The sequence below is a fragment of the Zingiber officinale genome, chromosome 5B, assembly GCF_018446385.1.
Source record: "Zingiber officinale cultivar Zhangliang chromosome 5B, Zo_v1.1, whole genome shotgun sequence".
Lineage (NCBI taxonomy): Eukaryota > Viridiplantae > Streptophyta > Magnoliopsida > Zingiberales > Zingiberaceae > Zingiber > Zingiber officinale.
Window position 1 is genome coordinate 35,789,436 of NC_055995.1, and position 19,215 is coordinate 35,808,650.

At 40.1% G+C, this 19,215-nt stretch overlaps 1 long non-coding RNA gene across 1 annotated transcript in view; it reads right to left on the minus strand.

Moving 5' to 3' along the window:
- LOC121987346 overlaps nucleotides 1–19,215 on the minus strand; it is a 42,610-nt gene that overhangs the window by 4,790 nt on the left and 18,605 nt on the right. Inside the window, exon 2 of the long non-coding RNA XR_006113514.1 lies at nucleotides 11,402–11,482. This is a non-coding gene — a long non-coding RNA (uncharacterized LOC121987346). The remainder of the gene's footprint in view (nucleotides 1–11,401; nucleotides 11,483–19,215) is intronic.

The following is a 19,215-nucleotide window of genomic DNA, read 5'->3' on the forward strand; positions in this document are numbered from 1 at the left end:
ATGTGGGCTCGCGAGTGGCATCAGATTTCAGAATTTTTTTTAATTAAACTTAGGTTAATTATTTTAATCAACTCCTAGTTATGATAGAGATAATCTAAAGAGGTTTTATTAAACCCTAATAAAATTATCTAAATAATTTTATATTTCATTTATTTTAATTTAAAATTTATAATACATTTTTTTTATTTATTTATCTATTTTCATATCTTTTCCTTTTTAAAAAGATTATTTTTTATATTGTTTATTTTTTAAATATTTATGTTAAATAGTTTAATTTTTAATTAATATATTTTATATTTAAAAAATACTGAAACTATATTGGCACGGCACGGCACGATACCGAAATTGTATCGTTCCGGTCTAGGACCGAAACCTCGGCACGGGTCGAAATTTTAAACCTTGCCCACGATTTCCCCAAACCCTAGCCTACCCTACTGCAGTGTGCAGTACAGCGAAATTTTCTCTCATCGAACTTTAAAACAACAGCTAAATTATTGAGTTCTACTGGCGAGGTTGATGCAGACTTTTTCTCTTCTTACTCAAGACTGTTCCTATGCTGTCGTGGATTCCTGACACTTCAGCAGCTGTTCTAAAGGCACATCTATCCATGTAGAGTTTTTGGACAAAGAGTTATAGGAAATCTTGGAATGTAAAATTGGATGCTTCATCATGAGGAATTGATTCAGATTCTCCATAGAGTTGCATATCTCATCGTCGACATCTACCCATTCACCTCCATCGCCTTCATCATTTATTGCTTCCTACCAACACTCTCATTATTCACAGGACAGTCCATCGACTTCTACCCTATAATGAGGAGCTCAACATGGACCCGCTCACGAAGTGCTTGAGGGACCCGAAGATGGACAAGAAAAACATCCACGATGTCGTGCTCCTTGACGGATTGAGGATTCCTAAAGTCCAATAGTTGCTAGTAGATTTTGTCAATTTGGTGCCAGATGATCTTCCTGGCTACCACATGAAACTACTCTAAACTCGAGGACAAGTTCTTTCAACCGGGGTGATTGATGCAGGAGGATTCGAAATTTTTTTTATTATTTTTTTGGTAATTTCCAATATTTTTGATATTTAGAGTATTTTTAGTATTTTTGTCTTTGTTTATTTTTGAATTTTGAGCCCGTTTAAGAATTTTAGGGTTGTGAGTTAATAATTTTTCCTTTCTTTTATAATTTTTTTGTTGGATCGAGAAGCGCTAGAGGGGGGGTAAATAGCGCTCGCGACTATTTTGTTCGTTTCGGAATCGTAAAACACTCGAGTAAATAAAACGCAGCGGAACAAAAAGCAAACACACAAACACAGGGGATTTACTTCGTTCGGAGCCTGTAGCGACTCCTACTCGAAGGCCCGCGATCCTTGATCGCTTTCTGTGGACAACAACTATAAGCACGAAATTATTACAAGCTAAATACAGTTTAAAGCAGTAATTAAAAATACCAACGACACTTAGGAAATATCAGGTTTGGAGCTCCGGGTCGTCGGGAAGTATTCGCAGCACTTCTGGATCGTTGAGTTCGCAGCTTGTCGTAAGAGAGTCACTTGGGAGAAGTTATGATTTCGTTATATGGAACTGCTGCTCGAACTCCCCTTATAAAGGGTATCCAAGGCGCCTCTAAGTCCTCCGAAGGCACCTCCATCCCTTCCGAATTGCTCGTGCAGATCAGCACTGAACAGTCGTCGCTTATCGCCTTGAAGGCGCCTTCATCCATCTTTAAGGCGTCTCCAATGGGGCATCCAAGGCGCCTTCGCGCACCACGAAGGCGCCTCCAGCGGGTCTGCGCAGCCACGTCACTTTAGCACCCGAGGCACCTCCAAGCTCCATGGAGGCGCCTCGGACACTGTTCATCCGAGACTAAGTTGTGCTCCTTTGGTCCTGCAAACAGTGTTAGTCCCAAACACATATTCTGCAAAACAAAGTTAGCACAAAACAACAATATGGATATGATAATAGAATATGATGACAGTCTCCGGACTGGCCGGGTCTGACTTCGGATTTCCAACCGAAAACCCTAGGTCGACCCGACGCCTACTGTTCCCTCTGCGGGGAACGCGTCCTCACCTACTCCACTCAGGAGATTTTACCTGTTGCCAGTACGATCCTCCAGATCGACTGGACTTTTGCTCGGTGCTCGATTCTTCCGGACTTTCTGCTGGACTTCCGCTTCTCGGCTGGTCCAGTCTTTCACTTAGTTCGCGACACCAAGACTTTCCACCTAGGGTTACCCCCCTAGGACTTTTGCCTGAAGCACTCGACCCACCAAGACTTTCCGCATAGGGTTACCACCCCCTATGACCTAGGGTTACCACCCACTAGGGTTTTCACCCTGCCTAACCACAGTTAGGGCTTTTGCCTAAGTACACTTAGGACTTTCCTGCAATCTCATTCAGACTGTTAGATCAACACACACCTTAACTTTGAATCCTTTGTCATTATCAAAACTCAGGTTCGATCGTCGGATGCTTCCCACACCAACAATCTCCCCCTTTTTGATTATGGCAACCCAAATTCAAAGTTAAGTAAAACAAATGCATAAATATATTTAAAAGGTTTAAGTGAACAAGCTTAAGTATATAAATTCAAATACAAGCATAACTTTAAGCTAACACTTTTGTGAAGCTCCCCCTTAATACAGGACTTTCTTTTTTAATTAGATTTTCTTTTACTTTTTGAATTCCCTACTCTCCCCCTTTGCCATTTATCAAAAATAAGCCAGTTTTAAACAATTTTTAAATTTTTCTTTTTGAAAAACATATTAGGATTTGAAAAACGGGATAAGTGCTAAGTTGACTTTGAAAAAAAAAATTCACTTAAAATTTTGAAAGCAATGAGTTAAAATTGTGCAAAACTATAATTTTTAATACTTTTAGCGAAGTAAAGAATGAATCTGAAAGGTAATTTAGGAAAATATCTTAGCAAGAATTTAGGTTTCAAGGTTAGTTAAGTTTGAAAAAGTTTTAAAGTTGCTATATGAATCACTTAGCTAAGCCTTTTGCAAACATTGAATTTGAAAATATAGCTTAAGTGAAAAGGTACTTAGCTTAATTTGAATAAAATAATACTTATTTTTGAAAAATTAGGAGTAAGAACTTGTTAATTTTTAGGATGAAGAGAGAGTAGCTAAAAATTTAATTTAGGTTATTTTTTCAGTTGGTCCTTAAGTCCAAGCATGAGTCAAGTTAAATAGCAATCAAATTATCTAATTGGTTTTGATCAGGTATCAGAGCCCTAAAGTACAAGCATACTTAATCTTAATATTTTCATTTCCTTCACCAACTGTCTAACCTTTAGCTACTTGTTGATTGCCTAGAGGGCAGCAGTTTTCACTTGGTTAGTCAAGTTAAGTCATTTAGTCCAGTTAGATTTGACTAAGTCTGGAAGACTTGACTTGATTACTGTTAATAAAGTATTTAACGCCAAGACTCATAATGATGCACAGATATAAGCATACTGGAGTCCAGGCTGTACCCTATGCATCTCACGTCGTTCTATGTTTTTCAAACACAAGCAAGGTATGCCTAGGTGTTTGTGAGATGCTCTGGCTTAAGTCTAGGGGAGCAAGATTTCTAGGGTAGTGCCTAAACTAAGTCCAATTTTTGAAAATTCTAAGAAAAGGGGATTTTAAAATCATTATTTTCCCTATAATTTTCAAAACAATTTAAAAGTGGTTTTGAAACAATTTTGAAAGATGTGATAAATAAGTGCTGAATTAAAGCATAAGTTAGCTAAATATAAGATAACCAACTCCAAGATACAACCAAAAGGTGAGTGAGATATCCAGGTCCAAAAAGTGAGTGACATATCCAGACAATCTAAAAAGATAGAGTCAAGCAGGCGGATCGTCAGCTGGAGGATCAGCAGCTAAGGGATCATCAGCTGGGGGTGGTGCAAGGGGCTGCTCGGGTGCAGGCTGAGGCTGTCCCTGGTGACGGATTTCGCCTCGGAGAGAAGCGAACCCTGCAGCTATCTCGGATCGAAGAGATCGGAGGAAGCGATGTCTATCTAGTACAGCCCGTCGCGTCTGAATGGACTGGATCTCGAGCCGAGTAAGTCTGTCCTCGACGGAAGGCGGGGCCGAAGTCGAAGGCCCGGCTGATGTGGAGGGTCCGGCAGGGGTGGAAGGATCTGCGAAAAAGTCCTCTGCCAAGAAGTCGGGTCACTCCTCACCCTCACCTGGTACGTCCTCGGCCTCTGGAGCACCAGGAGCAGCAACTGGTGGTGGTCGGCCCTTCCAGGCCAGAATCCCCTCGGCAGTGACCTCTGCAACCGCTAATCTAAGACTACGCTGACCGAACTCATCATAAATGGTAAGTGGGATGAATGTCCCTCTAGTAATGTCTATCCTAGAGTCGGAGAATATCTGGGTCAGGATATGGCAGTAGGGCATATGAATCACTCCAGATGTAACTGTACTAGATGCAAGAATGATGTTATGAAACATATGCAGTGCTATGTCTATATCTAGGCGTTGACTGAGTGTGTACAAAAAGAACGAGTGGGATGATCGCATCTTCGAGACGTCTCGAGATGAGATGGGTAGAATGCATGTTGTCAAGACTCTGTACATAACATAGTCCTGAACTCAAAGAAGAGTAGACCTGAACTCATTCAGGCCAAAGGGTCTCTCCTCCCCAAAAAAATGCATGCAGATGTCATCTAAGGTAATGTGGGAATAGGGATCACCGAAAGATAGCTCCCTACTCGGGTAACACAAAAATGTACACTGAGACTCCCTAAGCTCTAAGCTGGTGCGAAGCAGGGAGGGAGTAAACTGAAGGTCAGTGCCACCAACTCTGGTGGAATAGGTGCTATCATCAACCTTTTCAAGGTTGTGATAGAATTGGGCACACAGGTCTTGATTGACTATAGTGGTGCAGTCAACCAGTTTATCTAGATGATAGTAGTCTATCATCTGGATTGCGGGTAGACAGAATTGGGATAAAAATTCCCTACCAATATATCTAGGTTTAATGGACTCGAAGGTGAACCTAGCAAAATCTATCCTATGTTGTTCCAAGGGGAATCTAGGGTCCGTGGAAGGGGCCATAGCCGGTGTGGGATCCACAATACGACGCTTCCTATTTTTGACATTATACAAGAAAAATAGCAAAACTAGCACAAAATTTATATAATAGATGATTGAGAAGAGTTTAGATTATACCTAGGAGGCATTGCTAGGATTAAAGGAGGAAGAGATGGGTTGAAGGCGCCTTGGTTGGGGAGAAATCGCATGAGACCTTCGGTTGTGTTTCGGCAGAAACGAACAGAAGAGGCCTTCTGTTCGTGGCAAAATTGAGGAATGAAGGCGCCTTAAAGGCTCCATAAGGCACCTTAAATAGGTCGGCGGGAAATTTCCCGCCGCTGTTGAGGGCGCCTCCCTTATGTGGGAGGCACCTTTGTTTAGGCGCCACGTGTGCCCTTTTTTTTTATTTATTTATTTAGAATTAGGTAGGTTAATTTTGGATAAAAACTTTAGATTAATTAAATTTTGAATATTTATTTTAAGTTAATTAATTTGAAAAATAATTTTTAATTTGAAAAATAATTTTAAGTTAATTAATTTGAAAATAATTTTTAAAAGACTTAAGTTTTAAAAGATTTTTAAAATGATTTAAAAGATTTTTCAAATAATTTTGATATTAAGTTTTAAAAGATTTTTAAAATGATTTTAAAAGATTTTTCAAATAATTTTGAAATTAAGTTTTAAAAGATTTTTCAAATAATTTTGAAATTAAGTTTTAAAAGATTTTTAAAATGATTTTAAAAGATTTTTCAAATAATTTTGAAATTAAGTTTTAAAAGATTTTTAAAATGATTTTTGAAAATTTTTTGAAAGACTTTAAATAATTTTGAAATTACGTTTTAAAAGAAAATGATTTTTAAAAGATTTTTAAAATAATTTTGAAATTAAGTTTTAAAAGATTTTTAAAATAATTTTGAAATTGATTTTGAAAATAATTTTTAAATAATTTTGAAATTGATTTTGAAATAATTTTTAAATAATTTTGAAATTGAAAAAATAATATTAATTATGAATTTAATTTTCAATTTGAATTTCAAATTTGATTCTCTTTTAAATTTCTATTCCTTAGTCATCTCACCCAATCTAAATTTTCAATCAAGTAATCCTACAATTTTTGTGAGATGAATTAGGTTCAATTTTAGAGTTTAGTTTAACTTTGTGTTAGATTTAGGTTTAGTTTTGGGTTCAACAAGCAGGCGTTCTTTGGATAAACTTCTAGGCTATGGTGAGTCACAAGGACATCATTAAAGTAACCATGCCTTCGAGGTTTTCCAAATAGTCCTACTCATTGAACTTAGTACAAAACCTTGGTCTAACTGGTTATGATCCATAAAGGGTAGCTTCGGTCAGTTCCACTTAGCCAAATGCACCAGGTCGAAATCATATCTTCCTAGACATGCGATGACTAAGCTTCCCCAACGTACTATCATCCAATACTTCACTAGTACCGTGGGTCAAGTTAAGCCTAGCCCTTTTTATTCTAACCCTATTTACCCTGCCGGGTAGGTAAAGTTCGGTTACCCTGTCAGGTAGATTAAGTGGGGTTACCCAATCGGGTAGTTTAGTCGGGGGTGCCAGCTATTCTGGATCTTCCTTCTATTTTTATTAGATTTTTGAATTTTGAATTTTGAATTTCGAATTTTTAATTGAATTTTTAATTTTTAATTTTTAATTTTTAATTTCAAATTTTGAATTTAATTTTTAATTTTTAATTTTTAATTGAATTTTAAATTTTTAATTTTTAATTTTTAATTGAATTTTAAATTTTTAATTTCGAATTTTTAATTTAATTTTGAACTTTTTAATTTATAATTTAATTTTGAATTTTTAATTGAATTTTGAATTTTTTTTAATTTAATTTCGAATTTTGAACTTTTTAATTTATAATTTAATTTCAAATTTTTAATTGAATTTTTAATTGAATTTTTAATTTCAAATTTTTTAATTTATGTTCGTTTTATTAATATCGTTTTTGTTTTTGCTCCCCCTGGATCATAGCCTCGATATGGTCTATCGAGGTAGTGTATTTGATCCTTCGGGATCCAATATTGACTAAGTCCAACTTGATTAATCAATTTAGACTTGGGGACCCATGCTTGGACTGATTTTCTATTAGCTTTTTGTACAAGAGATAAATAAGATTTGTATTTTTTCTTTGGTTTAAATCCTAGACCAGTTCTATTGTAAACGACTCTTTGTGTCCCAAGAATTAGGTCAAGATTCTTGGAACCTAAAGAAAACCGTTCTAGTATTTTCTCCAGATCCTTGACTTGAGTTTTCATGCTGGAATTTTCCTCAAGTTTTTGAGCTTGAGTTGAGTTTTCAGTCTGAACTGGTTCAGTCAGAGATTTGGAGTTAGTCATTTCTTTAAGGACAGCTACTTCTTTTAGAAGTGACTTAATTTTAAGATTCGACTTAGCTAATTTTCGTAATAAATAATTAACTAAGTTATTGAGGCGAGGAATACTTACAGGGGGATTGGGCCCTTCGGAAATGGATACGGATCCGTTGCTTCGCTCAAACTCGGCCTCCGACTCGCTCTCGCTCTCGGATTCGTCGATCTGGTCCCGAGCCATCAGTGCGAGGAGACTCGTCTGATCGAGTTCGTCGTCGGTATCTTCTTCTGAGGATTCGTCCCATGTCGCCTTCAGGGCCTTCTTCTTTCGCTTCTTTGCATCCTTCAGACTTGGGCAGTTGGCCTTGATGTGCCCCTTCTGGTTGCACCCGTAGCAGATAACTTCAAACATACCCTTCGAACTCTGTTGAACCTCCTTGGATTGTACTGCCTTCTTTAGATCTCTCTTGTTGAAGCCCTTCTTCTTCTTGTAGTGCTTCTTTACGAGGTTTACGAACTCGGTTGTTAATTCATCGTCTTCATCGTCTGAGTCGGGTTCTTCTTCCGACTCCGGTTCAGTTCTTCGTCGTGATCTCGGTTCGCGTGTTCGACTGGTACCTGCAACCAAAGCAACCCCCTTCTCGGTTGGCTGTGCATTAGTCTGCTCGTGAAGTTCGAATTCCGAAAACAATTCATCTAATTTAATACAAGATAGATCCTTAGAGACTTTGTAGGCATCTACCATTGATGCCCACAATGTACTCCTTGGAAACGAGTTAAGAGCGTACCTTATGATATCCCTATTTTCTACCTTCTGCCCGATTCCGTGGAGGGAGTTGAGGATGTCTTGAATTCTTGCGTGCAGTGAACTCGTCGTCTCACCTTCCTGCATCTTTAGATTATACAATTTATTAAACAAGAGATCTCTCTTGCTTACCTTAGTGTCGGAGGTGCCCTCGTGGAGTTCGATCAGCTTCTCCCAGAGCTCCTTTGCTGATGTGAACGGGCCAACTCGATTGAGCTCCTCCTTGGTCAGTCCGTACTGGAGGGTGCAGGTCGCTTTGGCATCAGCTTCCACCTTCTTGATTATGGTCGGTTCCCATTTTTCGCAGGGTGTCGGCTTGCCGTCTTCGTCGGATGGGAGTTGTAGTCCAGTCTTGACGATCATCCAAGTCTCAAACTAGATTTTGAGGAATGTTTCCATTCGCCCCTTCCAGTACCTAAAGTCTTCTCCGGTGAAGAGCGGGGGGCGAACGGTGCAATAACCCTCTTGATGGGCCATTTGAACTTCTGCACGACAAAAACAACGAAAATCTGTTCCAAGACTAAGTCTTGGATTAGAAGTGCGGGAATAATTTAAAAGAAAACGTACTCGAGTGGTGTTGCACCAACTTCGAATAAAAACCGATTCGAGAAAAGAATTAGAATATAGCTATAAAGCTAAATTCTAATTGACTCCGAAAAATCTGAAAATACCACTAAAATTTGTTTTGAAAGGTGGTTGCACCGATTCAAAACGACCCCACTCTGATACCAATTGTTGGATCGAGAAATGCTAGAGGGGGGGGGGGGGTGAATAGCGCTCACGGCTATTTTGTTCGTTTCGGAATCGTAAAACACTCGAGTAAATAAAACGTAGCAGAATAAAAAGCAAACACACAAACACAGGGGATTTACTTCGTTCGGAGCCTGTAGCGACTCCTACTCGAAGGCCCGCGATCCTTGATCGCTTTCCGTGGGCAACAACTATAAGCACAAAATTATTACAAGCTAAATACAATTTAAAGCAGTAATTAAAAATACCAACGACACTTAGGAAATATCAGGTTTGGAGCTCCGGGTCGTCGGGAAGTATTCGCAGCACTTCTGGATCGTTGAGTTCGCAGCTTGTCGTAAGAGAGTCACTTGGGAGAAGTTATGATTTCGTTATATGGAACTGCTGCTCGAACTCCCCTTATATCCAAGGCGCCTCTAAGTCCTCCGAAGGCGCCTCCATCCCTTCCGAATTGCTCGTGCAGATCAGCGCTGAACAGTCGTCGCTTATCGCCTTGAAGGCGCCTTCATCCATCTTTAAGGCGCCTCCAATGGGGCATCCAAGGCGTCTTCGCGCACCACGAAGGCGCCTCCAGCGGGTCTGCGCAGCCACGTCACTTTAGCACCCGAGGCACCTCCAAGCTCCATGGAGGCGCCTCGGACACTGTTCATCCGAGGCTAAGTTGTGCTCCTTTGGTCCTGCAAACAGTGTTAGTCCCAAACACATATCCTGCAAAACAAAGTTAGCACAAAACAATAATATGGATATGATAATAGAATATGATGACAGTCTCCGGACTGTCTGAGTCTGACTTCGGATTTCCAACCGGAAACCCTAGGTCAACCCGACGCCTACTGTTCCCTCTGTGGGGAACGCGTCCTCACCTACTCCACTCAGGAGATTTTACCTGTTGCCAGTACGATCCTCCAGATCGATTGGACTTTTGCTCGGTGCTCGATTCTTCCGGACTTTCTGCTGGACTTCCGCTTCTCGGCTGGTCAGTCTTTCACCTGGTTTGCGACACCAGGACTTTCCACCTAGGGTTACCCCCCTAGGACTTTTGCCTGAAGTACTCGACTCACCAAGACTTTCCGCATAGGGTTACCACCCCCTATGACCTAGGGTTACCACCCCCAAGGGTTTTCACCTTGCCTAACCACAGTTAGGACTTTTGCCTAAGTACACTTAGGACTTTCCTGCAATCTCATTCAGACTGTTAGATCAACACACACCTTAACTTTGAATCCTTTGTCATTATCAAAACTCAGGTTCGATCGTCGGATGCTTCCTGCACCAACATTTTTTTCCTTTCTTTTATAATTTTTTTCCTTTCTTTATAAATTAAGAATTGAGATCTATATGTTAGGATTTCTTTCCTTTCTTCATGTCTTAGAGTTTAGAGTTTATATACATGTGTTTAGCTCTTTGAGGAATTATTCTCGTTTATTAAATAAATTCTTGTTTTAGAAAAATTTGGAGGACGACAGTTTTCTCTTCTTGTCTTCTTCTCAATTCCCCTTCTCGTCTCACAGGATGATCGCTATCCTATCAAGCATCAATGGTCATTATCGTTGGATCAAGAAATAATAAATCCAAAGTTTTAATATGATTAGCAGTTGGAAGGATTTTAAGTGAACTGGACACGAGCTTGACCTCACATAACAAACATTGGTTGTGCTCCCACATGTTCCATCACTAATAGTGGAAACTCTATATGTTGTTGAAAGGTCAACTCAATAGATTTAGTCACATCCACAGTTAAGAGATTCACCAAGAGAGTCAATCTTGGTTATAAGTCCATCTATACGACTAACAATACCAATTCAGTGAGATACACCAATTCCCCCTTCAAGATTCATGGGATCATCGTATCATAGTCAATTTCTCACATCTAGCGATGTTAGAATTGAACGAGCATGAGCACTAAAGATTTCCATGTCCTTTTAGTCTTACATAGTAAAGTGAGACTATATAAGACCTTTTTTGATATACTTAAGTATCAAAGGCCACCACCTTGATATTTTAGTTGAATTGGATTTCTCCTTAGGCTTTCAAATTTCTACTAGGTCTAAAATATATATTTCTTATTTTATTTCCTACTTAACTTTTACTATTTCTAGTGCACCTAGTCTATCTTGCATGTGATAATTAAACCAAGTTATGGTAAAGCCTACAAAAGAGATCCATAGCCCAGCCTTATATTATTCAGGTGCTAAATTATTCTATTTATTCAAGCAATAATATAATTTTTGTTCTCATATATCTCTTCTCTCTCATGAGGTCACGTACCAAGGCACAGCATTTTTCTCATACAATGTCAACTACCATCAAATTGACTGATTATTTCAAATGAGGAAAAGCTGATCAACATTGATTATTTCAAAAGGTAGTTATTTCAACAGCCTACTGAACATCAACAATTATGTCATAAGGAATAAATGTTTTGTTGCTTCCCGATATAGAGTAGGAAAGAAACAGAATTAAGTGACTAACCTGCTTCTTTCCTTGCTTGGACAGACCAAGTTGAGTCAGCACATCTTTAAGCTCTTTTATTCTGAAGTGGGCCAACTTATCCTGATGAGAGAAATGAAATTCAGAGTGAATAATTATGCAGATAAAGAAAAATCACATCTTCTTCAAAGAATACATTCCCAAATTCCAATGTTTGACTTGTGTATATTCATACATATTCATCTACTATAAAAGCTGTATTAGGTCAACAAATAACACACAATTCACATTCTCGAAGGTATATGATAACTGTGATTATGTTTGTTGGAAATAGAAACAGTTAAATACTGACTATGAAATGGAATAAATAAATTGAACTTTTAATTTGATCCACATGGTCATGGCAACATTGATTAGGGATTTTGAAAATTTGAACCAATCTTAGTAAATCCACATTCACAGGAACCTATTTTCTGTATTGTATCCTTCTAATAAATACAAATTTTTGTGCTTTTTTCTGTTGGTGTCACAGGCACCTAAAAAGAAGAGCTTGTATTAGCATTCAACATATTCATATACTCAAATACCTTAATATTTTTGGGGATCCAAAATATAAAATCAACAAACCTGAATCAAACTCAAAAAGAAAAAAATATCTGATTTACGGTCTATCAACGGAATTATATGTATATAAGCTTTAATATAATAACCAATTATTCCTATGAAACACTCATAAAAAAACATATTATTTAAACCAAAACAAAAAACAAACAATCCAGTTGGGTTTGATTTAGGAGTTTGAATTCAATAACAAAATTCTCAACCATTTCAGTTCAATTTGTTTGAAATTTCTCTAGTAAACTGATAAACCAACCAAACTGTGCCATCTCCTGATCTCTTATTCTATTTATGTTTTATTGTTAAGGAGGTTCAAAAATAAATGAGTGTAATTATGTGTTATAATGCATGCTAACTACCTATATTTTATCCCGGGAAAGTGAAAGACAGACCCCAACAAATGCAGACTAAACTATTGTACCCCTCCAACAACAATGATGTAATCACACGTCATATACTACTAACTTCCTTATCACTTTGTAACTGCTTGTTGCACATATTGCAACTACAACAAAATCACAATTCCATAAACTAACACTTCTAGTCCATGAATGAATAATTTGATCAGAAGATTTCAGAAACTGAAATAGAAATAGCACTTTGCATCAATAAGATCGCAGTCCATTATCTTTGATATATATAAATCCATGTTCATGTTCAATATTTTGATGTTTTGTCAATAGCATGAAGATGAAGCACTCCTGTAGACTTAAACATGAATTAATGGGAAGCAATGCAAGCATCTCACCGCCTCTCACCAAAGAAAAGTATAAAAATACTAAGATATACAGCCACAATAGTCTAGAACTTCCTAAAGGCCGGTCTATCTTGTGGCAAGCATCACCAGATGTAGCTCCACAAAGAAGGAGCAACTACTTGTTGAATAAGTGAATGGAGAATAAATGAAAGAGGAAAGAAGCTCCATTGTGAATGGGACTTTAGACCCACATTAAAAGTTTCAAGGCATTTTTATGGTTTATATTGATTCACATACATTGAGAATGTGATCAAATGCATGGGGAGAGACGCTCTTTCACACGTGGATGCGCAGGAGGGTGCAAATCCAGCGCCTGGATTGCACTGAACTAAGTTGACTCATGTGCAAGCGTGACCTGCGCACACGAATGCCGGATCGACCAGGGCAAAATTTTCTCAAGTGGAACAACGAACATTTTGCCACGTAGATCTTTTGCTACTGTGAAACAAATGCATTAAATTCGAGATTAATGCAGAATAAAACTGGCCGAGTAATAATGAGTGAAATGGTGGTTGTTTCACTGTTCGGCTAATAATGACCATTAAGATCATTAACTCTGGCCATTGATCTGAGCTCCTATATAAGGAGGCTCTGATCATAAGCAGAAAAAAAATTACAGAAAGCAAGTAAAGGCTCTCCATTTTTTCCCTCCTACTCTGTCGTGCAACTCCTGCTCGGCGGAGTGCACGTGATAGCAATCGGGTGCCACTCAGTTCGCCGTAACCACCGGTGCTTGGTCGGATTCACGGTCGGTCGTTGTATCCTGGGAAACAGACGACCTTTGTAAGCCTCGAAGAACAGTCGGAAGTGGGCGAATCTGTTTCAAGGAAACTGCGACTCTCGTAGGCCTCAGTCAGTTTTCCGGGTCGGTCTCTTCGTCCGCCCGGTCGGCCAGTCTGCTCGCCAGATCTGTCCACTCACCCAGTCTATCTTTTGTCGGATCAAGATCTGGTCTACCGCTTTGTAGACCTGCCCTGTTGCTCTGGTCTGCCGCTCTATAGACCTGCCTTGCCGCTCTGGTCTGTCGCTCTGGTCTACCGCTCTGCAGACCTGCCCTGTCGCTATGGTCTGCGGCTCTGCAGACCTGCCCTGTCGCTCTGGTCTACCGCTCTACAGACCTGCCCTGTAAATCTGGTCTGCTGCTCTGGACTGCCGCTCTACAGACCTGCCCTACCGCTCTGCAGACCTGCCCTGCCGCATTGGTCTGTCGATCTAGTCTGCCACTCTGCAAACCTGCCCAGTCGATCTGGTCTATCGCTCTGCAGACCTGCCCTGCCGCTCTACAGACCTGCCCTGCCGCTGCCCTACCGCTCTGGTCTGCCCGCTCGGTGAATTAGTTTGATCTTCTGCACGTTATAGAAACCAGCCCTTGCTGGCAACCTGAGATTATCCGCTCAGGTCATTTCAACTGTAAGTTGAATTTAATTCAGTGTACCTTAAATTCAACTAATACCCGTAAATCTCCGACAACAGATTGTTTGTGTCCAACAATCTTGAAACAGACTCGATTCTGTTGAGATGGCCACGGAACGAAATGTTGAGATGCAACAGACTCAACACGTGCAGGCCCCCTCCGCCCCGATTGGAACTGTATCAATCAGTCATGGGGAAAAGCCAGAGAAGTTCGGTGGACTGAACTTCAAGAGGTGGCAACAAAAGATGTTCTTCTACCTGACCACGCTCAATCTGGCTCGGTTCTTGACCGAGGACCCTCCCAAGCGTGCTGAGGATGCTGATGTGTAAACTATCAGTACAGTAGAGACATCAACTCATTCTAAGTTCCTTTGTCGAAACTATATCCTCAACTGCCTTGCCGACTCGCTGTACACTGTGTATAGCATGAAGAGAACGGCTAAGGAGCTGTGGGAGTCCCTAGACAAGAAATACAAGACGGAGGATGCAGGGGCAAAGAAGTTCATCGTGAGCCGATTCCTGGACTACAAGATGGTTGACTCCAAGTCGGTGATCAGCCATGTCCGGGAGCTTCAGGTGATCTTGCACGAGATCCACTCAGAAGGAATGGTTCTGAGTGAAACCTTCCAGGTGGCTGCTATCATTGAGAAGTTGCCTCCCGGCTGGAAGGACTTCAAGAACTACCTGAAGCACAAGCGGAAGGAGATGAATGTGGAAAAACTCATTGTTCGACTTCGCATCGAAGAAGACAACAAGAGTTTGGAAAGAAAGCTGTTCTCTCAGACTACTGTGAAAGCTAACGTCGTCGAGCACGATCAATGCTCGAAACGGAAGAACCCCAAATCATCCAAGATGGGACCCAGAGGAGGCATCAGCAAGAAGAAGTTCTCTGGGAAATGCTTCAACTGTGACAAAGTGGGTCACAAATATTCGGAGTGCAAAAAGCCAAAGAAGAAGCAAGAGGCCAACCTGAACGAGGGACTAGAAATGGACGACCTCTGCGCTGTGGTCTCTGAGTTGAACCTGATCGGTTCAAACCCGCGACAATGGTGGATCGATACTGGAGCCACCCGACATGTCTGCTGCAATAAGGAGCTGCTCCACAACTTTGAAGAAGTCATTGGAGACAAGCTGTTCATGGGGAACTCAGCAACCTCGGGCATCATGGGCCAAGGAAAGGTGGTGCTGAAGGTGATCTCGGGCAAGGATCTCACTCTGAACAATGTGTTGTATGTTCTAGAGATTCGAAAGAATCTAGTGTCCGGATCACTGTTAAGCAAACATGGCTTTCGCATTGTCTTTGAGTCGGACAGAGTTGTATTGTCCAAGAATGGAGTGTTTGTAGGAAGGGGCTATGTATCTGATGGGTTGTTTAAGCTCAATGTAATGGCAATTAGGCCTAAGATAAGTAAAACTGAAAGCTCTTCCACTTATATGCTTGAGTCTTCGTGTTTATGACATGGTAGACTAGGACATGTTAACTACGATGTATTGCGTAGTTTAATTAATATGCAAAGCATACCTACATTCCACCTTGACCCAAAACACAAGTGCGAGATTTGTGTTGAGCGAAAATGACAAGGTCATCCTTTCAACATATTAAAAGAAGTAATGAACCACTTGACCTAATCCACACTGATGTGTGTGACCTAAAAGGTACGCCAACACGTGGTGGTAATAAATACTTCATCACTTTTGTAGATGATAACACAAAATATTATTATGTGTATCTTCTCAAAAGTAAGGATGAAGCTATAGAGAAATTTGCTCTCTATAAAAATGAGGTTGAAAACCAACTTAATAGGAAAATTAAGGTAGTTCGAAGTGACCGAGGCGGTGAATATGTGTCACCGTTCGCTGAGTTGTGTGCTGAACATGGGATCAGATACAAAACAACAGCTCCTTATATTCCTCAGCAAAACGGAGTTGCTGAGCGAAAGAATCGAACTCTAAAGGAGATGATGAATGCTCTTCTATTGAGCTCTGGATTACCAGAGTCCCTGTAGAGGGGAAGCTGTGTTAACAGCTAATTACCTTTTAAATAAGGTGCCCCAGAAGAAAATAGATAAGAGCCTTTATGAGTTGTGGAATGGAAGACAACCGTCCTACAAATATTTACGAATGTGGGGGTGTCTTGCCAAAGTGTTGGTGCCTGATCCGAAAAGGATTAAGATAGGACCAAAGATTGTTGATTGCATATTTATTGGATATGCACAAAACAACACTACGTATAGATTTTGTGTGTATGAGTCACACATACCGGAGATACACAAGAACTAAATAATTGAATCGAGAAATGCCTCGTTCTTCGAGCATGTGTTTCCGTATAAGACCCGAGAGGATGCTAGCTCCTCAAAACGGGCAAACGAAACACAAGGCGAAGAAGAAGATGATGACGACGAGGAACCCATGGAGGTTGAAACTAGACGGAGCAAAAGAGCTCGGGTAGAAAAATCCTATGGATCGGATTTTATCACTTTCATGTTGGAGAGTGAGCCCCGAAGCTACTCAGAAGTTGTAGGCTCTTATGATGGATCTCACTAAAAAGAGGCAATTGCATCTGAGATAGAATCTATCTTGTAAAATCACATTTAGGAACTTGTGGATCTTCCTCCGGGAAGTAAACCACTAGGTTGCAAGTGGATCTTCAAGAAGAAAATGAAATCAGATGGCATAATCGATAAATACAAAGCCAGATTGGTAATCAAAGGATATCGACAACGAGAAGGCCTTGATTACTTCGATACATACTCTCCGGTGTCAAGAATAACTTCCATTAGAGTATTGTTGGCTATTGCTGCTCTATGAAATCTCAAACTACATCAAATGGATGTAAAGACAGTCTTTCTAAACAGAGATTTAGAAGAGGAGATCTACATGGAGCAACCTGAAGGGTTTTCTGTGCTAGGACAAGAAAAAAAGGTTTATAGATTGGTGAAGTCATTATATGGTTTGAAACAAGCACCAAAGCAGTGGCATGAGAAATTTGATAATACCATGAAGGAATGTGGATTCAAGATCAATGAATGTGATAAATGTGTTTACATGAGAGCCACAGCGAGTGACTATGTCATCTTGTGCCTCTATGTAGATGACATACTTATCATTGGGAGTAATGATAAGATAATCAAATCTACCAAAGATATGTTGAACTCAAGATTTGACATGAAAGATATGGGCCTAGCTGATGTGATTCTAGGAATCAAAATTCTTAGAATAACAGAAGGACTTGTTCTTAGTCAGTCCCATTACGTGGACAAAATTCTTGAGAAATTCACCAAGGGTGATACTGCGTTGGCACGAACGCCGATAGATACGAGTCAACATCTATCGAAAAATCGAGGTGAAAGTATCTCTCAGATAGAGTACTCTCGAGTTATTGGAAGTCTGATGTACTTGATGAATTGTACACGACCAAACTTGGCTTACGCAGTAAGCAAACTGAGTAGATACACGAGTAATCCCGGTATTAAGCACTGGAAAGGGATAACATGAGTACTGAGGTACTTGAGGTATACTCGTGAATATGGATTGCACCATACAAGATATCCTGCTGTGATTGAAGGATACAGCGATGTAAGTTGGATATCTAATATAAAAGACTCTAAGTCTACAAGTGGATATGTCTTCACTCTAGCTGGTGTAGTTATTTCCTGGAAATCTTTTAAGCAACCCGTAATAACCAGATCCACGATGGAATCTGAGTTTGTAGCTCTTGACAAATGTGGTGAAGAGGCTGAATGGCTACGACAATTCTTAGAAGATATTCCACGATGACCGAAACCTGTGCCGGCAATTTGCATACATTGCAATAGTCAATCAGCAATTGGTCGAGCACAGAGCCATCTGTATAATGGTAAGTCTAGACATATACGTCGTAGACATAATACCATTAGACAACTACTCTCAACGGGAGTTATCACTATTGACTATGTGAAGTCAAAGGATAACCTAACGGATTTGCTAACCAAAGGGTAAAATCGAGAGTTAGTTGCAAGCTCCTCACGAGGAATGGGCTTGATGCTGTTGTCAGCGATCAGTGCAGAGGACACCAACCTATGCTGACTAGAGATCCCAAGAACTAGGTTCAAAGGGACAACTAATCTGCACTGACTATACACACTGTGGGGGATAGCCCAATGAAACAGTGACTAGACGAGGGTAAGCCGATGGACTTTTAATGATCAATAAGAGTAGATGGCAACTCTTGAGGAATCACCTATGTGAGAAAGAAGTGAGGCCGCTTTGAAGAGAATTGGAGGCACAATTCTTAGAGCTTCTCATAGAACCAGGCGTGTTCATGGCCAAGAACGAACACACTTATGAGAACTGAGTTGTATCAGGGAGTCTTGGGTGAGATTTGTCATTGCTTACACAGACGGCAATATAGTTTAAGGACATCATGTCTACTATCATCCAGTAAGCAATCAAATTTTCACAAGGGAAGGTTCAAAGGGTAAAACCTACCTATCCTATACTTGACTCAATTACTGAATGTTATCACTTACCCTATCTCCATTCATGTGGGGGATTGTTGAATAAGTGAATGGAGAATAAATGGAAGAGGAAAGAGGTTCCATTGTGAATGGGACTTTGGTCCCACATTAGAAGTTTCAAGGCATTTTTGTTGGTTTATATTGATTCACATACATTGAGGATGTGAACAAATGTATGGGGAGAGGCTCTCTCTCATGCGTGGGTGCGCAGGGGGTGCAAATCCAGGGCTCGGATTGCACTGAACCAAGTTGACTCGTGTGCTAGCGCGACCTGGGCACGCGAATGCCGGACTGGTCGGGGCAAAATTTTCTCAAGTGGAACAACCAACATTTTGCCACGTAGATCTTTTGTTGCTGTGAAATGGATGCATTAAATTCGAGATTAATGCAGAATAAAACCGACCGAGTATTAATGAGTGAAGCGGTGGTCGTTTCACTGTTCGACTAATAATGACCATTAAGATCATTAACTCTGGCCATTGATCTGAGCTCCTATATAAGGAGGCTCCGATCATAGGCAGAAAAAAATACATAGAAAGCAGGCAAAGGCTCTCCATTTTTTCCCTCCTCCT